Below are 24621 nucleotides of genomic sequence, written 5' to 3'. Positions count from 1 at the left end.
GTTCCTTTTACTTCAGAATGATTTTAGAAACCATGATCTGGATGACAGATAGCAGCTCTTTTAAAACCAAATCTCGAGTAGAAAAGAAAATTTTAGCCATTGTTCCATGAAGCACTAAATTAGGTCATTGCAGTAATTTGTTTGTTAATATTGTTAGAATATAAAATTTGCCTGAGTGAATTGAATAGAATGATCCTAAGAGTTTTTAAGGTAAAATTCTAAGAAAGACAATTATTATATTACTCTTTTCTGTTACTTAGGGAAAAAAAACCTGTCCTTGATGGCACTTTATTTGATATATTTTTTTTGTCCTTGACCGGAACCTGAGGCAAAACTTCAAAACATGGTAATTTGAAACAGGTTGGGATTCACACTGGGATTTTGGAAGACTTTATACTCCATTAGGAAAATTACCAAGCATAGAGTCTATGAAAGACATATAATTCATATTTATCTAAAGAATAATGTGTCACTAAGCATTTTAAATCTGTGTATCCATCAGGGAGAGAATATTAAGGAAAAGAAAAAAAAAAGAAAAAAATGACCATTGAGCATAGTTATAGTATCTAGACAGTGTGTCCTTACTGATTTAAGTTATTACAGAGGAATATTCCCTATTAGAGATCTGGTCTTTCTAACTCTAGCATTGAGGTTTTTCTTAATCTGAGATATTTGTAGATAGATCAGACAACTCTTTAGGTGGGGACAGTTTAAAGGGATTTGTGTGTGTGTATATTTGCAATCTTAGTAGTACTGATGAACATTTCTTAAAAGCTTATTTCTGAATTTTATTGTTTGACCTGCCTTACTAGGCAAGTATTCTCTTTTGCTCTTCAGCATCTACCATTTTAGTAAGCAAGTTGAATTTTTACAGCTCATCAAACAACCAGGTCAGAAGAATCACAGGATCTGATAGGTGAAATGCATATAGTGTATGTTGATTGTAAAAAAAAAAAAATTATTTTCCTAGAATTAACCAAATGTTTTTTCCTGGGGTATAGTCATCACTATTTATCCTAATCTATTATATTTTAATTTGCTGTCTCTTAGTTTAACTGTGAGGAGTAGTCTTTTGAGTCAATGAAAATAGAAAAGCGTCGAATTAAACTGATGGTGTGCAATTGCAATTAGTAAGAAGCATAGCACTAATGAGGAAAAGAACCAGGCAGGTCAAAACTGTAGCAAAGGTAAATGAAGCACTCTCTAATGAATAAGCAAATGTGACTCAGTGCACAGAAAAACTGAGTGAGGCAGAGATGCCCAGGGAGCCCTGGAATGAAAATAGCTGGCAAACCTCAAAAGGGATAGAGCTGAGTGTAGAGATGGGGAAATAAAAAAGGGTCTGAGTAAGGGTTACTGGTGAGTCCTGAGGCTGGCAAAGATTGCCAGGGAGAGTGTGAGAAACTGAGTATCTTCTTGGTGGTTCTGACAGAAATGCTAAAGATTATGCTTGAAGGGCCAGGAAACACTGATCTGGGACTTGCTGGAGGGAAACTTAAATGTATTAAGTGTGCAGAGTGCGCCAGGTGTATTATGTCATTTAATCCTTACATCAACTCTTTTATTTATTATGTCATTTTATTCTTACATCAACTCTTTAAGGGAGTGTATTGTTAATTACAGTATTACAGATGAAAGAAATGAGGCACAGAGGGGGTTGAGAATATGCTACAAACCACACAGCAACTAATCAGGTAAACTATGATCAGCGTTTACAGTTTTGAATTTTTAATTTCAAAGCAGCTTGGGAGATCAAGATAGAGAAAATCAATTCAGTGTAGCATACATGCCGACACTTAGGATCAGGGCAACCATCAATACATTTTTGGAGTTTATGGGTTGTATTGATTAAGAGAAAGGAGTTTAAAATGGCGGCTCTTAGGTTTAGGTAGTTTAGAGCAGTTGAAAAATGAAGGTTGGGGTAGGCTGCTGTACTGAAAGGGTCTCAGAATGGACTGAGGACTGGAGATAGCTAAAGGAGCAAGTGCACTTGGGGATCAACTAAAAGGTGGAGATGGGGTTATTTTTGGTCCTTCTAATTATCATTTCACATTCATTTTGATCTTGTCAGGAGTCTTATAGACTAAAGAGAGTGATTGTGGCTCTCCTTTTGGGCGGAAGAGATACATTTTAGGGGTTATTCTTAGAGTCTGGCAAACTGGTTGTTAGTATAATAGTCCATTTGTGAATGGGAAAGGAGAAAAATGAAAAACCACTGTGAGTTGTAAGGATGTAATATGTTTTAAATGGTGTGTTTATGTTTACAGAGTAAATCTCAAGAGCAAATTAATTACATGTCTGTAGTTCTTAAGTAGGCTGAGTGGGGAAAAAGGATGATTTAATCTTTATTGCTGGCCAAATCTCTAGGCTGGCCATTTTTTCCTTTTAATAAAAATCCTTGTGGTTCCTTGTCTTCCCATTAGCTCATAGTTGAGAGCTCTGGTAAGTTGTCTGTGAGACGGAGTGTATTAGGCTTGCCTGATTAAAATTGTTCGTGAGAGATCAAGCAGACAAGGGACTTTTAGCATAATTAAAAAAGCACTGCTAGCCTTTAAAGATGAGATTTCAGAGATTTCTGAACTTATATCCACCTGTAGGGAAGTGTGTTTGTGTAATTAGATTCCAGTTCTCTCATGAACCCTTCTTACTTAATTCACACATGGTGTTCTTTCCTTTTATGGAATATCATATTCTCATGTAGGAGACAAGAAATATTGAAAGGAGCCAGAACTTGAATGAACTGAAACATTTCACTTGAAAGATCACATGTGATAAGTTAAGCAATCAGTTACCTCCTTATGTTAACCTGTTTATTTATAAAAGGAAACTCAGGAACAAAGTTGAAGATAGCAAAGGGAAAAATCAAAACAAATTGCATATTTGTGTTTGCCGCCTAATCTGAGAAAATTTACACCAGCTTTTGGAAAATATTCTCCTTTTGTTTAATGGACAGCTTAGCCCAAAGTTTTGTTTTTGTCTTTTCATTTTATAGTCCAAATTTTTCAGTGCTGGGATCTGAAATCATTCAGTTATTATCCCCATTTTACTATCATGTTTCAGAAAAAAAAGATGATTATAGTTAATGTGGTTTAAAATGGCTTCTTTTGTCCTTTTAAAGCAAAGCTGACTGCTATATACTGTTTGAGTACTTTATAGAGCACCACAGTTTTCTTCCTATGTGTTTTTTAAAATACATTTTAATTTTTCAGAAAGGAACCCTTTCTAGCATAAATCAAAATGTTATTGCTATAATGAGGCAGCATTTTAGAAGAAAATTACCAAGGTGTGAATTTTTTTTTACCTACCTGTATAAGGCGTTTATTTCATAGACTAAGGATTTCTGCACATGTGAATATTTCTTTAGGAAAAGCATTTTCCTCAGCCGATAACTAATGCTTTGTTTTCACCTGGAAGATTGCTTTCGAACATTTCTCTTGTAATTAAAATAATTTTTCCATTAGCTGAGAGTGGTTCTCAAAGCTTCTTGACTTTTTTTTAGTTCCATCTTATTTTGCATTTTTAAAAAGAATTAGGTCTAGCCTGATTATAACATAAAACACCAGTGTCCAACAGGAAACTAAGCTATTTCCATGTCAGCTCTGTACAAGTGAATAAGATGAAAAAAGAAGCCCCCCCAAAATGTACCTTAAATTATCCCCCTTATATATTAAGACTGATTTTAGGAACTTAATCAAAGATACATTGGCCAGGCATCAAAATATTTTAATTTTAAATCATGAAGAATGGAAGCAAGGAACCTGAAATTTTAAATGGTGGGAGGTTTTTTGATGTCGTATTATCTGCAGGAGAACTCTAAACAAGGTTGTATCTTGAAATGGTAAAATCTGTGAATAGTTTTGTTTCTGGGAGGAGGTCACAAAAAGTTTATTTCTCTGGCTTTCTCCTTGACAAGTAATCAGAGTAGTTCACAGATCCCCTGGTTTCCAACCATTTTATATAGTCTTGAGAATTAATTTTTGCATCAAATTATATATACCCTTAGTTTTGATTGAATAAACTGTTTTAATAGGGCTGCACGATCAAATAGGCTAGGTAATAATAGTTGCTTCAATTAAGGCATAATTTAGGATGAACTCATGTAGAATTAACAAGGTGTAGTGTGTCTGTTATAATTGTGTCAACTAGTATATCTCTGTCATAGGCAGTACAATTTCTTTTGTATATCAATAAAAAGGGAAAACCCTTATGTTTTCCTTATTCTTGTTTAATTCAAGTTTAGTTTAATTCTTGTCACTGGTTACTATAGCCATTTAATTCCTTATTCATCCACCTGTCCATCATCCATTCATTTAGTCAATAAACATTTATTGAACCTTTCCCGTATGTCAGGAATTGGGCTTGGGTACTGGTGATTTAGAGATGAATAACTGTTTTTGAGATTTTTTTTTTGCAAGAAACAAAATCGCAAATAATTATTAGTATGAATAGAGTGATGTACATGTAAAACAAGGTACTCTAATTGTTGCTGGAATGTCAATGAAGATTTCAGTAGAGGAGACAATATTTAAAGTGAGTCTGGAAGGATAAAAGTTTCTTCACCAGGCTGAAAATAAGAGGAAGGGCATTCAGGGAAGTGAAAACAGAAAGTACAGATGTATTGCATTTCATAAGACTTGCCAGTATTTTAGTATATCTGGAATATACAGGAGAAATAAATGGAAGTGGTGTTGGAAAAGTGGACAGGAAGGTCTCTCATTCACCATGTTGATGAGTTTAGACTTGTAAGGAGAGGAGTTACAAGGCACTGAGGGAAATGAAGCTGGATGAATAACATGAGAAAATTTGTATTTTTGAAAAATAAATTGGGCAGGATTATAGGAAATATTTGGATAGGGAGGAAAGAGATTACACAGTGACCATCAGATGGTCCCTATTTCTTCAGTGAACTAGGAGGCAATCTTATATCATTGGGCTTTGGAGCCAGACTTGACTTCAGATCCTCAATGTGAAGGTCCCCTTAACTTCCCTCAGCCTATGATTTTTCATTTGTAAAATGGGGATAATAGCTATCTTGCAGTATTGTAAAGTTCATGTGTTCAAAATGCTTTGCTCAAATTTCTAGGCTTGTAATATATATTCAATAAATGGCAGCAATTATTATTAGTTATTGACTTATAATTACTTAGAATTACATGGTAAACATTATAAGTGCTCCTTTCCCTCAAGAAATTTATAAAAATTTAGTATGTGCAAAAACAGATGAACAAGATAAATACATATTTTACAAACTATGTTTATTTTTGAAGCCTTCTTTATTGTTTTCCCTGTGTGGATGACCCAGTTGACGATTGACAAGTGTGTTCATTGACCTTGCTCATATATTCCCAAATACTTTAAACCATTCAAAATATTTGGTGTCGGTGGCTTTATGGTCTGATGAATATGATTAAATAAATTTCTCCCCAAGTGGAAACTATTCTGTTTTTATAACTAGTACCTTTATAGATGAAGAAATACTGTCTCCTATCTCAAGTGGGAATTTCTTCTAGGACCTCACTTAACAGGTGATTGTTTGAGTTTCTGCTTAAACTCCTTTGCAAGGGTGCTTTACCCTACAGAGAAATCCATGTTTGGACAGCTCGAATTGGAATTGTAGAATATTCTTCTCGTGTATCTGACGCAGCTTCTTTTTCATTTCTACTTAGTGGGTACTAGTTCTCTCTTGAAGCCACATAGACCAAGTTTAATCAATCTTTCACTTGCTGTGCCATCAGCTGTTTGTCAAAAGCCATCATCCCTTTTTTCAAGCTTCTCATTTCCAGGCTTAGTGTATTTTCAGGTTTTCCAGGTTTTGTGGTTGTTGATTTTTTTAAAAAAAACAGGTTTGTTGAAGTATATGTGACATAAAATAAACTGCACATATGTAAAGTATACAACTTTGATATATGCACATATCTGTGAAACCATAACTGCAATCAAAGTAATGGCTATGCAGTCACCCCAATAGTTTCCTTGTGTCTCTTTATATTCTCTTTGTTCCACCACTCCCTGTCCCATCAAGCCCAGTCCCACCCTCCCAACCCCTGCAATTACTCCTCTGTTTCTGTCAATATAAATTAGTTTACATTTCCTGAAGTTTATATAAATGAAATCATACAGTATGCATTTTTTTTTTGTCTGGCTTCTTTCAGTCAGCATACTTATTTTGAGATTTATCCATATTGTTGCAGGTAACAATATTTTATTTCCTTTTATTGATGAGTATTGTCCCATTATAAGGATATACCACAGTTAGTTTATCCATTCACCTGTTGATGGACAATTGGATTATGTCCAGTTATTGAGTATTACGATTAAAGTAATTATGACCATTGATGTTATAAGACCTTGTATGGACGTAGGCTTTCTTTTTGGGGGAGGAGGGTAAATACCTAGGAGTAGAATAGTTGGGTTATATGACGGTAATATGTTTAAATGGGTAATATGTTTAAATGGGTAATATGACGGGTAATATGTTTAAATATTTAAGAAACTTCCAAACTTTTCAAACTGATGGTACCTTTTTACATCCCCACCAGCATAGTATGAGAGTTCTAGTTCCTCTGCATCCTTACCAATGCTTGGTAAACCAAGCTCATTCTAAAGTGTGTGTAGTGGTTTTTCCTTGTGGTATTAATTTGCATCATCCTAAGGTTAATGATTTTGAACATGTGCTCATTTATTATCTTTATATCTTCTCTGGTGTCTGTTCAGATCTTTTGTCCATTTTAAATCAGGTTATTATTGAATTTTAAGAGTTCTTTATACATTATTGATACAAGTCTTGTACTGGATATATGATTTGCAGATATTTTCTCCTAGTCAGCTTGTCTTTTCATTCCCAAACAGTGTCTTTCAAATAGCAGAAGGTTTAATTTTGGTAAAATCTAATTTATCAATTTTACCTTTTCTGGATTATACTGTTGGCATCTTTTCTAAAAAATCTTTACCTAACTCAAAGTCTAAAATATTTTATTACATATTTTGTTATAGAAGTTTTATGGTTTTACTTTTTACACTTATGTCTATAATCCATTTTTATAATAAAATTTTTACTTTGGAATAGTTTTAGACTTGCAGAAAAGTTGCAAAGGTAGTATATAGAGTTCCTGTATACCACTCATCCACTTTGTCTTATTATTAACATCTTATATACCCATGGTAAATTTGTCGAAACTAGGCAGTCAATATAGGTACATTACTATTAACTACACTTAAGACTTTATTTAGATTTCACCAGTTTTGGGTTTTTTTTTTTTTGCGGTACGCGGGCCTCTCACTGTTGCGGCCTCTCCCATTGCGGAGCACAGGCTCTGGAAACGCAGGCTCAGCGGCCATGGCTCACGGGCCCAGCCGCTCCGTGGCATGTGGGATTTTCCCGGACCGGGGCACGAACCCGTGTCCCCTGCATCGGCAGGCGGACTCTCAACCACTGCGCCACCAGGGAAGCCCTCACCAGTTTATTTTAACTGTTTTCTGTTCCAGAATTCAGTCCAGAATTTCTTATTGTGTTTAGGGCTCATGCCCCCTTAGTCTTCTCTGATCCTTGACAGTTTCTTAGTCTTTCCTTATTTTTAATGACCATGACCATCTTGAGCAGTACAGGTCAGATATTTTGTAGAATGTCCCTCAATTTGGGGTTGTCTGATGTTTCTCTTCATTAGATTGGGATGATTTTTGGGAGAAGTGGGCGTGGGTGGACACATGCTATCAACATGCTTTATCACCGGTGCTGCTTAACCATGATCACCCAGCCAAAGTGATATTTGCCAGGTTTCTCCACTGTAAAGTTAATCTTTTTGTTTTTTCTTACCCTTTCCATGCTAAAGCATGGAAGCAAGTCACTTCCACTTTTTTGGAAGCAAGTCACTAAGTATAGCCCATGCTCCAGGGAGGTGGGGGGAGGAATTATGCTTTACTTCCTGGAGATGAGTATCTACATAAATTATTTGGAATCCTTTTGTAAGATCAGTACTATAAATGGTATTTATTATTTGTCTCTTCTTCTCCACTTATTTATTTCTTCAATAATTTATTATACCAGTATGGATTCATGTATATTAGTTTTATACTTTTTATAATCAAGTACTATGTTTTTATTTTGCCACTCAACTTATTCTAGTTCTGGCCATTCCAGCTTCTGTAGGTTGACTCCTGTGTCCCTTGGACTTACTCTTTTCCTTTTTTTTTTCTCTTCTCAGCACTTTGTTTCCTGACACTACAAGATGCCTAAGGTCATCGTATATTTTCAGTGCTCCAGCCTTAGAATCAGCCATTTCTCAAAGGAGCCCTAGATACTTTTCTGGGGGTATGTTATTTAGGAACCAAGATGTGGGCACTGGATATGCTGGTTTCTGCTACTGGGGTGTCACTATGTCTAGGTTCTCTCAGCAAGCAGAGCCAGGAAATATATGTATGTATGCTAACTGATGGATATACACATCTATAATTACTTCTGCATCTATCCATTTTTATCTATATTAAGCTAAATGTGAATCATACTGATGTTGCTCTTTTCCATTACCACATAATGTTTTTCCATAATGTCTCTCTCCAGCAGTGAGAAACATGGTTCTCACCATCCATTTAGTACTTATTTGTTCAACCCCAGTATACATGTAAAGCAGTTTCAGAGTTGTTAACCTGTACCCTGCAATCCATTTTGAGTTAGTTTTTGTATATGTTGTGAGATGGATGAGGGTTCACTTTTTAAAAATATGAATATCCAACTGTTCCAGCAATATTTGTTTAAAAGGCTGTCCTTTCTCCACTGAAAAGCCTTTGCATCTTTGTTGAAAACTGGTTGTCCATTTAGGTATGGGTCAGTTTTGGAACTGTATTCTATTTGTTGGTGTGTTTGTCTATTTTTACTCCAATAACTTATTGTCTTGATTATTGTAGATTCATAGTAAAGTTTGAAATCAGGTAATTTTGTTAGCCCTCTTTTCTTCTTTTTCAAAGTTGTTTGTCTATTCTATGTCATTTGCTTTTTTTTATGAATTTTAGAATCACTTTGTCAATTTCTACCCAAAAAAAGCCTATTGGGATTTGGATTTGAATTGTATAGAATCTTTAGAACAATTTGGGAAGAACTTAACAATATTGAGTCATATAATCCGTGACTAAATAATACCTCTCCATTTATTTATGTCTTTAACTTCTTTCAGAAACGTTTTGTAGTTGTCAGTGTACAGGTCTTACACATCTTTTGTCAGATTTATTCCTAAGTGTTTCATATGTATTGATGCTATTGTAAATGGTATTGCTTTTTAATTGTAACTTCCAATGTTTGTTTATTAGTAAATAGACATATGATTGATTTTTTAAATATTGTCACTTAACTTATTCCAGCTCTGGCCTTTGGGAGCTCTTCTAGGTTGGGTCTTGTGTCCCTTGGACTTACTTCCATCTTTTTTGTGTGTCTTTTTTTCCTTTTCTCAGCACTTTCTTGTTTTTTCACACTACAAGATGCCTAAGGCTCATCTTATATTTTCCGTGCCCAAGCCTTAGAATTAGCAATTTCTCAAAGGAGCCCTGGTGTCTTGAAACTGTTTAAAACTTAATAGTTCTTGTAGCTATTTTATAGATTCTGTCTGAGTTTCTACATAGAAGATCATGTTGTTTGTGAATAAAGAAAGTTTTACATCTTCCTTTCTCAATACCTTTCATTTCTTTTTCTTGCCCAGTTGCACTGGCTAGAACCTCCAGCATAACAAAGAACAGAAGTGATAGGAGCAACCATTTCTATCTTGTTCCTGATCATAGAGGAGAAGCAGTCAGTCTTTCACCATTAAGTACGATGTTAACTATAGGTTTGTCATAGATGCACTTTATCAGGCTAAATAATTGTTCTTTTGTTGTCTCCTCTGCAGAGGGTTTTATCAGAAATGGATATTGGATTTTGTCAAATACGTTTTTGGTACCTATTTTTTTTTCTATTTTTTATTTATTTATTTTAAAAATACCTTTATTGGAGTATAAGTGCTTTAAATGTTGTGTTAGTTTCTGCTGTACAACAAAGTGAATCAGCTATATGTATACATATATCCCCATATCCCCTGCCTCTTGAGCCTTGCTATCCCACCCTTCTAGGTTGTCACAAAGCATTGAGCTGATCTCCCTGTGCTATGCAGCAGCTTCTCACTAGCCGTCCATTTTACATTTGGCAGTGTATATATGTCAGTGCTACTCTCTCAGTTCGTCCCAGCTTCCCCTTACCCCCCGTGTCCTCAAGTCCATTCGCTACGTCTGCGTCTTTATTCCTGCCTTGCCACTAGGTTCATCACTACCATTTTTTTCAGATTCCGTATGTATGCATTAGCATCCCGTATGTGTTTTTCTCTTTCTGACTTCACTTTGTATAACAGACTCTAGGTCCATCTACCTCACTACAAATGACTCAATTTCATTTCCTTTTATGGCTGAGTAATATTCCATTGTATATATGTGCCACATCTTCTCTATCCATTCATCTGTTGATGGATACTTAGGTTGCTTCCATGTCCTGGCTATTGTAAATAATGCTGCAGTGAACATTGTGGTACATGACTCTTTTTGAATTATGATTTTCTCAGGGTATATGCCCAGTAGTGGGATTGCTGGGTCATATGGTAGTTCAATTTTTTAAAGAACCTCCATACTGTGCTCCATAGTGGCTGTATCAATGTACATTCCCACCAACATTGCAAGAGGGTTCCCTTTTCTCCACACCCTCTCCAGCATTTATTGTTTGTAGATTTTTTATCATGGCCATTCTGAGTGGTGTGAGGTGATGCTTCATTGCAGTTTTGATTTGCAGTTCTCTAATGATTAGTGACATTGAGTATCTTTTCATATGTTTGTTGGCAATTTGTATGTCTACTTTGGAGGAATGTCTATTTAGGTCTTCCGCCCATTTTTGGATTCGGTTTATTTTTTTGATATTGCACTGCATGAGCTGCTTGTGTATTTTGGAGATTAATCCTTTGTCAGTTGCTTCGTTTGCAAATATTTTCTCCCATTCTGAGGGTTGTCCTTTCATCTTGTTTATGGTTTCCTTTGCTGTGCGAAAGATTTTTTTTTTCTTTTTTGCTGTACACGGGCCTCTCACTGTTGTGGCCTCTCCCATTGCAGAGCACAGGCTCCGGACGCACAGGCTCAGCAGCCATGGCTCACGGGCCTCACTGCTGCACGGCATGTGGGATCTTCCCGGACCGGGGCACGAACCTGTGTCCCCTGAATCGGCAGGCGGACTATCAACCACTGTGCCACCAGGGAAGCCCTGTGCAAAAGATTTTAAGTTTCATTAGGTCCCATTTGTTTATTTTTGTTTTTATTTCCATTGCTGTAGGATAATCTCAATAGATGCAGAAAAAGCTTTTGACAAAATTCAGCACCCATTTATGATAAAAACTTTCCAGAAAGTGGGCATAGAGGGAACCTACCTCAGCATAGTAAAAGCCATATTGACAAACCCACAGCCAACATCATTCTCAAAGGTGAAAAACTGAAAGCATTTCCTCTAAGATCAGGAAAAAGACAAGGGTGCCCACTCTCACCACTGTTATTCAGCATAGTTTGGGGAGTTTTAGCCATGGCAATCAGAGAAGAAAAAGAAATCAAAAGAATCCAAATTGGAAAAGAAGAAGTAAAACTGTCACTGTTTGCAGATGACATGATACTCTACGTAGGTAATCCTAAAGATGCCATTAGAAAACTACTAGAGCTAATCAATGAATTTGGTAATGTAGCAGGATACAAAATTAATGCACAGAAATCTCTTGCATTCCTATACACTAACAACAAAAAATCAGAAAGATAGATCAAGGAAACACTCGCATTTACCATTGCAACAAAAAGAATAAAATACCTAGGAATAAACCTACCTAAGGAGAGAAAAGACCTGTATGCAGAAAACTATGAGACACTGATGAAAGAAATTAAAGACGATACAAACGGATGGAGAAATATACCACATTCTTGGATTGGAAGAATCAACATTGTGAAAATGACTATACTACCCAAAGCAATCTACAGATTCAATGCAATCCCTATCAAACTACCACTGGCATTTTTCACAGAACTAGAACAAAAAATTTTACAGTATGTATAGAAACACAAAAGACCCCGAATGGCCAAAGCAATCTTGAGAAAGAAAAGCAGAGCTGGAGGAATCAGGCTCCCTGACTTCAGACTCTACTACAAAGCTACAGTAATCAAGGCAGTTTGGTACTGGTACAAAAACAGAAATATAGATCAATGGAACAGGATAGAAAGCCCAGAGATAAACCCACGCACATATGGTCACCTTATCTTTGGTAACGGAGGCAAGAATATACAGTGGAGAAAAGCAGCCTCTTCAATAAGTGGTGCTGGGAAAACTGGACAGCTACATGTAAAAGAATGAAATCAGAACACTTCCTAACACCATACACAAAAATAAGCTCAAAATGGATCAAAGACCTAAATGTAAGGCCAGACACTATAAAACTCTCAGAGGAAAACATAGGCAGAACACTCTATGACGTAAATCACAGCAAGATCCTTTTTGGTACCTATTTAGGTGATCCTAAGGTATTCTTTTTTTAGTTTCTTGACATGGTGAATTACATTTAATTCACCATCCCTGAAACCCTGAACTACCTTTGAAACCAATGATTGACTCCACTTGGTCTTGATATATTATCTTTTATGGATATTGTTAGATTTAGCTTTTTAGAATTTTTATTTATGTTTATGGGGAATATTGGTCTCTAGTTTCCTTTAAAAAATATCTACGTCGGGGCTTCCCTGGTGGTGTAGTGGTTGGGAGTCCGCCTGCCGATGCAGGGGACGCTGGTTCGTGCCCCAGTCTGGGAGGATCCCACATGCCGCGGAGCGGCTGGGCCCGTGAGCCATGGCCACTGAGCTTGCGCGTCCGGAGCCTGTGCTCCGCAACGGGAGAGGCCAAGACAGTGAGAGGCCCGCGTACCGCAAAAAAAAAAAAAAAAAAAATCTATGTCTGGTTTTGGTATCAGAGTAATGCTGGTCTCAGAGTATAGATTGGAAAGTATTCTTTCCTCTGTAATTTTTGGGAAAACTGTTAGGATTATTTTTCAGTGAAGCCATCTGGGCCTGCAATTTTTCTTGTGGGAATGTTTTTAACTATAAATTCAATTTCTGTAGTAGGTAGAGGTTTACTCACATTATCTATTTCTTCTTGAATGAGCTTTGGTAATTTGTGTCTTTCAAGGAATTGATTATTTTTTCTAAGTTGTCAAGGTTATTGGTATAAAGTTGTTATATTCCCATATGATCTGTCGATTAGTGATGTCACTTCTCTCATTCCTGACATCTTTAATTTCTGATCAGACATGTCTGTCTAGACATATATCAATTTATTGACCGTTTTAAAGAGTAAGCTTTCTGTTTCATTTACTTTTCCTGTTTTACTATTTTCTACCTCACTGAATTCTGCTATGATCTTTATTATTTACTCTCTTCTGCTTACTTTGGGTTTTAGATGCCCTACTTTTTCCTGGTCTTAGGGTAGAAGCTGAAGTCATTGAGTTGAGACCTTTCCTTTTTTCTAATATAGATGTTGTGTACTACAGATCTCCCTCTAAAAACTGCTTTAGCAGCATCCCATAAAGTTTAATGTGGTGTGTTTTCATTTTTATTCAGTTGGAAATACTTTCTAACTCCACTTTTTGTTTCTTCTTTGACTCTTTGGTTATTTAGAAATGTCTTATTTAATTCTAAAATACTTGGGAGCTTTCCAGAGATCTTTCTGTTATTGTTTTCTAATTTAGTTCATTTGTGAGCAGAGAATATACTTTGTATGACTTGAATTCTTTTAAATTTGAGACTTGTATTATGGCCAGAATATTCTATATCTTGGTTTCTATCAGTTTTTGTTTCATGTATTTTAAAGCTCTTTATTAGGTGCATAAGCATTTAGGATTATTATGTTCTCTTGATGAATCGACCAGTTTATTATTATGAAATTATCCTCTGTATTCCTGGTAATAGTTCTTTTCTGAAGTCAACTTTTTCTGATATTGGTATAGCCACTCCAGTTTTCTTTTGACTAGTGTTAGTATGGTGTGTCTTTTTCTATCCTTTTGCTTTTACCCTGTTTGTGTCTATATTTAAGGTACATTTTTCAAAGACAACATATTGTTGGGTCTTGCTTTTTTAGGAGTGTGATAATATGTGTCTTTTAACTGGAGTGTTTAGATCATTTATATTTACTGTGGTTGTTGATATGGTTCATTGTAAGTGTGTCATCTTACTGTTTGTTCTCTGCCCCATCTGTTCTTTGTTCCCTGTTTCTCTTTTTCTACCTTCTTTTGTTTATTTGTATACTGTTTCTCCGATGGTTTCTAGACCCTTTAAGCATCCTGGTTGTCATTGTGTGTTACCTTCAATTTTTTAAAAGATAAATGTAGATTAATTATGTCAAGGTCTCAAAGCCTGAATGTTTAATGTTTTCTAAATGTTTTTGACTAGGAATTTAAGGGTTTTTTCTTAATCCTAAAAAAAAATTGCTTACTAATTTTACATTTGCCATAATACTTAGATGTTAATGTACATCAATGTTTTAGTTGATGTTGAATGACCTTTTTTAGGATCAACTATTGGCTTCTGTGTTCTTTCCATTCCTTGATGCAAGACTTTTTATAAGGAGGTGACATACTTGGAGGCTGAGGGTGCTTACTTGTGAGGACCAGATGAAGTGGATCTTAGAGAAGCCAGCTTGTATTCCTAGGTTTATCAGTGTTCATCTGTCTTGATTCAGGATGTTTTCTTCCATTTTATTTAGAAAGAGGAGAAAAAGAAGAGAGAGAAATTATTAGTTATTTTCTATATCAGTCTACTCCTTCTCTCCCAAATAAAAGGACTAATGGAATGTACTTTTCAAAAAAAATGAGAAACATATTCCTATTTAATTTCAAAGAAGCACATCCAATATGTCATCCAGCATAGAGAACGCATTTCATGTCTTGTAATTTCAGTAGAGAAGAGAATGGCATGATGAAGAGAGAAAGGAGAGATGTGCTTAGGTTTAAGTAGTGATATGGTTATTTTATCAGGTTGGGAAGTAGGCAGATCAGCACCTGTCTGTCTTGGATCCTAGGAAGTGACAAATTATGAGCTCTATATGTAGGTTCCCAAGAGGCCTGTGTTTGAAATAGGCCATTCACTCTGGCCTGGAACTGAGAAAAAAGAATTTCTGCAAATTCCTCCTTTCCTGAAGTTGCCTTATCCCTAGAGGTTTTCCTTGAAGTAGCTTTGTCACTAGAGGATTTTTGTTGAAGTAGCTCTAGTTTCTAGAAGATATATAAATCAGGGTATATTTGTTCATTTTGTATTTTAAGTCTAGCTCTTAAAATTTCAAAGAAGCAGAATGTGGTACATCCCTATTAAATGCAGGTGCTTTCTGCCCTGTTTACTTCAGACAGTTGAGTGTCTATAGTGGTTAGAACTGATGATTTGTAAGCCAATGAATGGATGCCAAAAACTAAATGTCTTTCGAGTACAGTGGAGCCTATAGTCTAGTCTCCATGAATATTAGGGCAGTGTGCCAACTACAGCTGGCTTAATTCTGCAAGCAGGAGCCCTTTGCAGAAGGACTCGTGGTAATTAACCAATTCAAAGTGCAATATTTTCCTTTCATTAATTTGGCAGAAAACAACTAAATATCTACAGCAAGAATGTTTTTGACATTTTCATTTGCTGCTTGGAAAATAATGGATACTTTGAATTGTGCTGTAAAAGAAAACTGCTAGGATTTTGTCATTTTCATTTTAACTTCTAAATGTGGATTACTCAATTAGGAACATTTTTTTTTTTAATTAAGTAGGAATAGTTGGCTGCAGGGGTGACCAGAATTGACTCATATTTTGAGGTGATTGGTTTGTTGGAGATTCCTAGGGAGTTTATTGGCTTGGACCCATTACTTTTTACATCTCCTTTCTTATATGTCTGAGTAATAGAATTCCCCTTGGGTGTAATAATTTCCGTCCTTTCCCTCTTCTAAAGTTTATTTCTTTTTTTTTTCTTCCTCATGTTTATTTCTATTTCAAATATGACTTAGAATTTCTCTCTGTTCTGTTTCTTTTGGATTAAAGAAATATTTGTTATCTCAATCAGCTTATTCCAATAATTGTTCATTTTTTACTTTAAAAAAATGTAGTTAGGAACAGCCACCTGGAATGAAGTATTTTGAATAATTTTGGAACTAAGGGTCCAGTGATAGCGTATTTTTCCCTGGAGGAATTATTGAAATATTTACTTGTTTCAGGATATGTTAATCTTCTTAATATTAATCTGTTATCTTTTGAGAGCATTTATCTTTTTACTAAAAATAAAATCTGTTTAATAATGTTACTCATACCTTTGATTACTGGGGTCTGGTTATTGAAAACTTTATTTTAGTTATTTATTATTTTTATTTATTTGGTTTATTCCTCAATTTAACATTTTCTCCTTGTGCAATTTTGACACATATTAGATATTGGCATAACTCTTGAAATCCCAAAGAATAGCCTGGCCTCACAAGGAACTGGACCTCCTCATCAGTAAAGCCATTAGGAACCTAGCTACTAGTAATAGTCTCCTCACCTTTTATGTTTGCTTTTATCTACATGTCTTATCGTTCTTCACAGTCTATAAATTTACTTTCACATGACCAAATATATTGTCACTTTTATGTTTTATTACCACAGTGTTCAATATACAATGAAAATTATTAGACATGCAAAAAACAAACAAATAAATAACCCAGGAAAATTTTATTCCCTAGTGAAGAAAAAAATAAATAAAACAGACCTTGAGATGGCCTAGATATTGGATTTAGTTGACAAAGACTTAAGTATGCACACCCATATCAGGACTTAAAAAAAACAAAAAACAGTTACTGTGGTCTTAATGAGTGAATAGATAGGATATCTTGGCAAAGAAATGAAAACTATAAAAAGGAGCTAAATGGAAATTCTAGAACTGGAAAGAACAGTAACTATAATTAAAATTTTATTGGTTGAGCTTAACAGCATATTGGAGATAGTAGAAAAATCAGTGAACTTGAAGCATATCAATAAAATTTATTCAATATGAAGAACCTAGAAAGAAAAGATTGAAGAAAGATGAACAGAGACTCAGGGACTTAAGGGACAACACCTAATGATTTAGCATATGTGTAATTGGAGTCACAAAAGAAGAGCATGAGAATGGGGCATAAAAATTATTTCAGAAATAATGGTTGAAAATTTTCTGTATTTAAAAAAACATCAATTTACACATCTAGGAAGCTAGGCACATTATAGTTAAACTGCTGAAATATCCAGTGGTTAATATGGTGGTGATAAGGAGACTGTCAAGTGGCTTTAAGTATTCCACCATCATTTTGGAAGGAGCAGTTAACTTTATCTCACATAGGGAAGGATGTGGTGCAGGAAGGTAAGGCTGTTTTATACGCTTAAAAATATGGAATCATAAGGTCTTTCTACATGCCCAGATCCATTTTAAAATACAGGATTTTGCTTTTCATATTATAAAAATAATGCATGCTCATTAGAGGAAATATATGATAATATAGAAATAGAATATAATCTGCCTGTGATCAAATGGCTTTTGGCCCTTTTATTCTACCATGTTTCCTTTTCTTTCTTTTCTTTGTTTTTGCCAAGCAGTAGGAAACCATTTTTAAAAATACAGAAGTTTCTTATTTAAGACATATTCCTTTTTAAAACAATCCTAAAGTCTGATCTCTAAAGTTTTAACCTTAAATTAAGTTGGGACTGATATTCTTTCTGTGAGAAAAGCTTAGGTTGAATTCAATCCTCTCTCCTCTCTTTCTCTCTCTCAATTTCTCTCTCTGCCCCACTGTCTCTCTCTCTCTTTTAGAGATTAACTGATTGTGGATGAGAAATTATTCACAAAATTGTAGACCATGAAAATCTGTCATAATTTCTGTATTAGGAAGCCTGAATACATTTTTTTTCAAGTAATAAGACAGTCAACTATGTGACTGAACTTTATCTTTTCTCCTCCCACATCTTGGGGAAGATATTGTCCACTAAAAACTGTCTATAGACACCTATGAATATTTTTTTTTCTCAATCAAGTGATATGTGGACAAAATGAAATTGATTTTTTACCTGAATGTCACCAAAGACAGCTTCCTGTTTCTTGTTTATTTAGATATTTTTTATCAGAGGAACATAGATCGGAATCTGCAGTGGTTCTCAAAATTCCAAAGTGGTAAGTGAGACCATTTAAGTCTTTTCTTACCAGTATTTAATTATTATTTTTTTCTGTATAGTTCTTAACAAATATTTTAAATGATGAGTCACATTAATACTGGGGTCCTTTGCTTTTAACAGCAGCTTTCTTTTTAGCAATTTTACCATCTGGTAGCTTTGTACTCTCGTTATTAAAAGTTCTATATCTGTATCCTCAGGGCTATGATTTATTTGGAACCTGAAACAGGGTTCGAGAGGAATAGTGAGAAGCTTTGTGGAGCAGAGGCTACCTTCATGTTGTCCACATTTCCCTCATCCGTTTGGAGCTGAATTCCAGAAGTTGATGGCTCTTTGACCCAACTTCTAGTTGATTGTGGCAGATTGAGAATAGAGATGGCACCATCTTGTTTTCACCCCACCAATTCAAGAAATGTAGCCCAGACCCTTTAAGTCTGAGGCTCATGTGGAGGAGGAAGTTAAAATGAATCTAAAAGCATTTACAAGTTTTAAAATACATACTAATACGAAATATCCACATAGGACAAATAAAAGCTGCTCAACAAATGGGGACTTAGATTATGTTTGTATTTAACACCAGAATTACTTTAGTAATGAATTTGGCTGTAAATTGCAAAACCAGTTTTAAAGTCTTATAGATACCTTGTTCATTCTAGTCTTTTCCTTTGCATGAAGTTCCTGCCTTCTCAGTTTTTGTTGCAAGTAATAAAAACGATATTTTTTTTTAAAAAAATGACTCAATGAATATTGGCCACAAATGAAATACATTAGCTGATGTAACTCAAAAATCCAAAGATAGGGCTACTTTGGGAATGATCCGGTGGCTCCATGACTTCCTTTCTTTATTCTGGCTTCCTGGTGTTGGCTTCATTCTGATATTGCTGTCTTGGTTCTGATTTGGCTCCTAAGGCTTATTGCTCCCATATTTACCTCCACTCGAAAAAAGAGTATTTGTCTCAGTATTTCTAACAAAAGTCCTGATATTTATTCTGATTCAGCCTGTGTAGGTCATATTTCACCTCAGAACCAATCACGGTGGCCATGATAGTTGAAAGTTGTAATTGTTGAATTGTGCTGGACTGTGTGTTCCATCCCTGAAATAAAGGGTTGAATTAACTTCTTTGGAACCCTTGGATCCCCAAATTAAAGTTCTGTCTTCTGGGAAAAGAAAAGAGGAGAGTAAATGTGAAGGGAGGTGATTAATGTTCACCACATATGCCATCATACTTTACATCTGCCTCACAGTTAAGATGTATTTTAAACTAACCTTTCTCATTTCCAACATTAGGGAGCTTTTTTTCCCCCTGAAAAGCAGGAAAAACACAATTTTCCTGGTCAATTATTTTCCATTTATAGGACAGCTTGTTATCTTTTTCTGTGTCAACAGTTTTTGGATCATTAGGTAATTCTTGAAATTTCATCAGAAAGTGAATCATTCTAAAGTGTATTTTATTTTCCCATACTGTGGAATTTTACCATTAGGTGGCTTATACCAACCAGGAAATCTGCATTGAGTATGTTAGTGATGAACAACAATATATTTTAAAAAGCAAAGCACAATTTAAAAAATGTATTAAATACCAAAATATGAAAGGCATGGTACTAGTAGCAAGTATAAAGTTCAGTAATTTGAAATCATAAAATTCAGTTCAAGTTTTATAAAAGGGGTAAAATATATTCTAAAAGAAGACTCTTAGAGGGCATCTAATATGTCACACTAATTCCCTTTCCAGTAAGCCTGACAGGAAGAGTTTAGCAATGAGAATTCAATAACTGCTTTCTTAGAAGCTTCACATTCCATTGTATCTGGAATATAGTGAATATTCAACAAATGTGATTTGATTTTTAATTTGAGCTCCCATTAAAGTAATTATTATCTTCTGTATATTGAGGGCAAAATCCCTGTGTTTATAACTTTCACCCAGTAGGTGTCTGTTTCTTCCCCTTAGAGAGTAGTGCTTCATACATATGAGGGCAACTATAGGTCCCTATTTCATCTTGTCACCAGACAAAACATTCATTCATGTCTCATGTATGATAACATTGCCAACACACTCACCATTCAACTTACCTTCCTCTTAAATTTTTTTCATTTTTAGTTTGCTTTAAGATGTTCACAGAAGTAGACACCATACCCTTGATATGATCTGAACAGTACAGTTCATATAGTGGGGATATTTATTTCCTTGTTCTAAATATGTTACTTCCAAAATGTTTTTAAATCGCCTTAGTTGAAGTACATGTATTATAAAATGCACAATATATACATTAAAATATACTCTTTAAAAGTGCTCAATTGAGTTTTTAAAATTTTATATCCATGTAATCACCACCACCACAATTGATATAGAACATTTCTATACCCCTCAAAACTTCCTGTGCCCACATCTGACTCTCAGCTCCAGACAATCACTGATCTGCTTTCTAGAATTCCACATAAGAAATGGAATCGTACAACGTGCACTCGTTTGTGTCTGGCTTATTTTGCTCAGCATAATGTTGCGATTCATCCATCTTGTCGTATGAATAGTTCTTTTATTGCTGATTAATATTCCATTTAATGACTATCATGACAGGTCCATTCACCTATTGATGGGCATTTGATTGTTTTCAGTTTTTGACTATAACGAACAAAGTTGCTATGAACATTTGTGTCCAAGTCTTTGTTCAGACAAATGTTTTCATTTTTCTTGGATAAATACCTGTGAGTGGAATTGCTGGGTCATATGGTTAGTGTATGTTTAACTTTAGAAGAAACTTCCAAAGTACTTTGTGAAGTGATTGTACGTACCGTTTTACATTCCCATTGTCAGTGTAATAATAGCTCCAGTTCATACACATCCACTCATTGTTTTAAAGGTGAGTAGAATTCTTAGCATATGTTTGGATAGTTTTAAATTGATGTTAGGAAAGCAGTCTGTAGGCATCCAGAGTCTCCATTTAGTCTGACTAGTCTGTAGTATAGTCCTAAAATTAGGAAGTAACTTGTTTTCATCTTTTATCCTCTTAGGATTGCCAGTTTTCTCTCAGATCTTTAGCTCTCTGACAAAAAGTACTATTTTTGTAGAGCTTCTTTTTCTGTATGTTTGTTTTTTTAAATATAGCTCCATTGTGACAGTCCAGTCAGGCATTATACTGAAATCATATTTCTGAAATACTTTTCTCCTTTTGAAGTTATTCATGTTTATAAAACCCCTTGCTTCTCAATGTGTCTTATATGTAGCAGATCTTTACACATAGCAGGTGCTCAGTCAATGTCTCCTTGTTTCTTGAATACTATGTTTTCACTCCATAATATGTATTATTTGCCTCCTAAGCGAGTAGCTAAATTGGGCAGAACTGTAAATAAATCTGACTTTTTATTGAACCTTCTTAACTAGAATAATGAGTGATTCAAATAGTTGAATTTGATCTGTAAATCAATTCGAAGATCTTTTATTCCCCATAGCATCCAAGGGTAGAGAAGAGGTGCTTCTGATAAAGCAGTGGTTAATGGGTTTCTCCTTTGCTGTCTAACAATTCCAAATTCATTTATATTGTAGACTCTAAATCCTGTAAGCTGGGACAGATCCACTCTATGCCAGGGCAGAAGAATCATAGTGTTTTTGCCTTTGACTTTAGGTCATTCCTTTTTTAAAATACAAATACACACGCATGCACCACCATCACCATTAACAACACAGAAAACCCAAATTTGCTTCAGGATCAGTTTGGTAACGTAGGGAAACGTTTATAAGGCTGAAACAAGACCAGCTTTCCTCTCACATGAGAGGTACATATGTGAGGATGGTTTAGCTAAAGATCTTTCACCTGGAGTAAATTCCGTGAATTGACTTTTGTTCTCCAGCTTCCCGTTTTGCTGGTCCTTTCTATAGCCACTTCTGCCCTTTCTTAGGCACCTTTTCTATCCTAAAGAACAAATCAGGTCTCTTTTTCCAAATGCCTCATGCCCTCCCATTGTTTTTTTTTTCTTTCCTGAAAATTCACTTATAACAAAACATAGTATTTTTGGCTTTTGGAGTGAATAGTTCCCATCGACAGGGCTGTAGACCCTGTTAATGGACTCAAGTTACCTGTTGGAGTTAACATTGTGATAGGCTTTCATGTCCATTGTGTTGGGGAGAGTAGAGCAGAGAGGCAGAGAAAGAGAAACTGTGTAGAAGGAAATGTTTAAAGGAGACAGCATCATTCTACCAGGGTTACTTTATATATTTCATTTATGTCATATCGCATCCCTACAACTACCATAAACAAGTCCCATGCCTTGATTTCCTCCCCTGTGAAATAGGGATGATATCCTTTTTTCCTATGTCATTGGGTTAGTGGGATGCTCAGATGATTTCATATAGGTGAAGGACTTGGAATGCTAAGAGTTTTTAATCACCTGCTATTCTGTACAATAATAAGTACTGGATAGTATTTGTTTTAAAAACGCACACTCCTCCTGTCATATGCTTTCATAAAATAGACTAGAAAAATGTTAACAGTGGTTATCTCTGTGGAGTTGGATGTCTGTAGAGTTAAATATTCATTTTATTTTAAGTTTTAGATGAAAGGCAGATATTCAGCTCTTTAGCAACTCCATTTAATCACTAGAGGTTTCTTTTCCATTGTTTTTGCTGGCATTTTCCACTTACTTCGTTTTGACATGCTCCTCAAGACCTTGTAAGCTTTGAGTTCAGAAAGATTGTAAACACTTAATATGATGATCTAGGTAGTTCTTTAGAGGTTCATTAGTATATTATTTTGCTGCTTATTGTGGCCTAGTTTATTATTCTCAGTGTTTTTTTTCTAGGTCAGTCACTGAGTGAGGCCAGCCTGCAGGGAACAGGAGATACCGTATTGGTCCACTAGATACTATATTCATTATTTATTGCCTGCCTGCTTTTTATGGCATGTTGTAGAAATATTTACGTCTGAGATTTCCACAAATTTCATTATTCCTTAGGTCAGTTTCTGTTATAGCCAGAGAACGTAATAGAAGGGAATCCATAGTTACTGGTTGCAGGTTTGTCCTAGGGATATCTTTGGTTGTGCAGATCAGGATCTAAGGGATTTAAATGGACAAAATGGTTTCTGTCCATTGGGTCCTCTAAATGAAAGAACCAGGAATGAAGGGAGGTAAGGAGCAAAGGAAGGAATGGAACTGATGATTAAAAGTAGGTAGGGAAAAATAGTGGTTTATAAGAATAATTGCTCACTTTGTCCAGTATGGAACCTGTTTCCTTCAATTTGCCCCTTTTCCTTTATCTGTGTGGGATACAGCAATGTATAGCTGGAAGACGGAAATATGCAGTTAGTTTTTGGAAAAAATAGAAGTTAAGTTCCTGCTCACTTAATAGTTAAAGTGACCTTAGGGAAGTCTCAATTGAACTTCTTCAATTTCTTCACCTGCAAAATATAGTTATTAATAAAAATATCTATACTATATCTTCATATGACTATTGTGAGGATCAAATAAAATAATGTATATAAAAATACTTTGTAAGTGGTAAAGCTTAGGTAATTTTTTTTTAACATCTTTATTGGAGTATAATTGCTTTACAATGGTGTGTTAGTTTCTGCTTTATAACAAGGTGAATCAGTTATACATATACATATGTTCCCATATCTCTTCCCTCTTGCGTCTCTCTCCCTCCCACCCTCCCTATCCCACCCCTCTAGGTGGTCACAAACCACCTAGCTGATCTCCTTGTGCTATGCGGCTGCTTCCCACTAGCTATCTATTTTACGTTTGGTAGCATATATATGTCCATGCCACTCTCTCACTTTGTCCCAGCTTACCCTTCCCCCTCCCCATATCCTCAAGTTCATGCTCTAGTAGGTCTGTATCTTTATTCCTGTCTTACCCCTAGGTTCTTCATGACCTTTTTTTTTTTTCTTATGTTAGCATACAGCATTTGTTTTTCTCTTTCTGACTTACTTCACTCTGTATAACAGACTCTAGGTCCATCCACCTCACTACAAATAACTCAATTTCGTTTCTTTTTATGGCTGAGTAATATTCCATTGTATATATGTGCCACATCTTCTTTATCCATTCATCTGTTGATGGACACGTAGGTTGCTTCCATGTCCTGGCTATTGTAAATAGAGCTGCAATGAACATTTTGGTACATGACTCTTTTTGAATTATGGTTTTCTCAGGGTATATGCCTAGTAGTGGGATTGCTGGGTCATATGGTAGTTCTATTTGTAGTTTTTTAAGGAACCTCCATACTGTTCTCCATAGCGGCTATATCAATTTACATTCCCGCCAACAGTGCAAGAGTGTTCCCTTTTCTCCACATCCTCTCCAGCATTTATTGTTTCTAGATTTTTTGATGATGGCCATTCTGACTGGTGTGAGATGATATCTCACCGTAGTTTTGATTTACATTCCTCTAATGATTAGAGCTAA

General features: G+C 35.4%; 1 protein-coding gene across 2 annotated transcripts in view; it reads left to right on the top strand.

Moving 5' to 3' along the window:
* Window positions 1-24621, top strand: part of RFX3 (regulatory factor X3) — a 289095-nt gene that overhangs the window by 83445 nt on the left and 181029 nt on the right. The window contains exon 1 of one of the 2 annotated variants that reach the window (XM_060153465.1): window positions 18163-18222. The exons of the other annotated variant lie outside the window; for it this stretch is intronic. The gene's annotated coding sequence lies outside the window, so the exon portion shown is untranslated. Of the gene's footprint in view, window positions 1-18162; window positions 18223-24621 lie in introns of those variants that run through there. 2 annotated transcript variants of the gene reach the window in all.

This window comes from Lagenorhynchus albirostris, chromosome 7 (genome assembly GCF_949774975.1).
Source record: "Lagenorhynchus albirostris chromosome 7, mLagAlb1.1, whole genome shotgun sequence".
Lineage (NCBI taxonomy): Eukaryota > Metazoa > Chordata > Mammalia > Artiodactyla > Delphinidae > Lagenorhynchus > Lagenorhynchus albirostris.
Note: the sequence above shows the minus strand (reverse complement) of the source record. Positions and strands in the feature narration are given on the sequence as shown.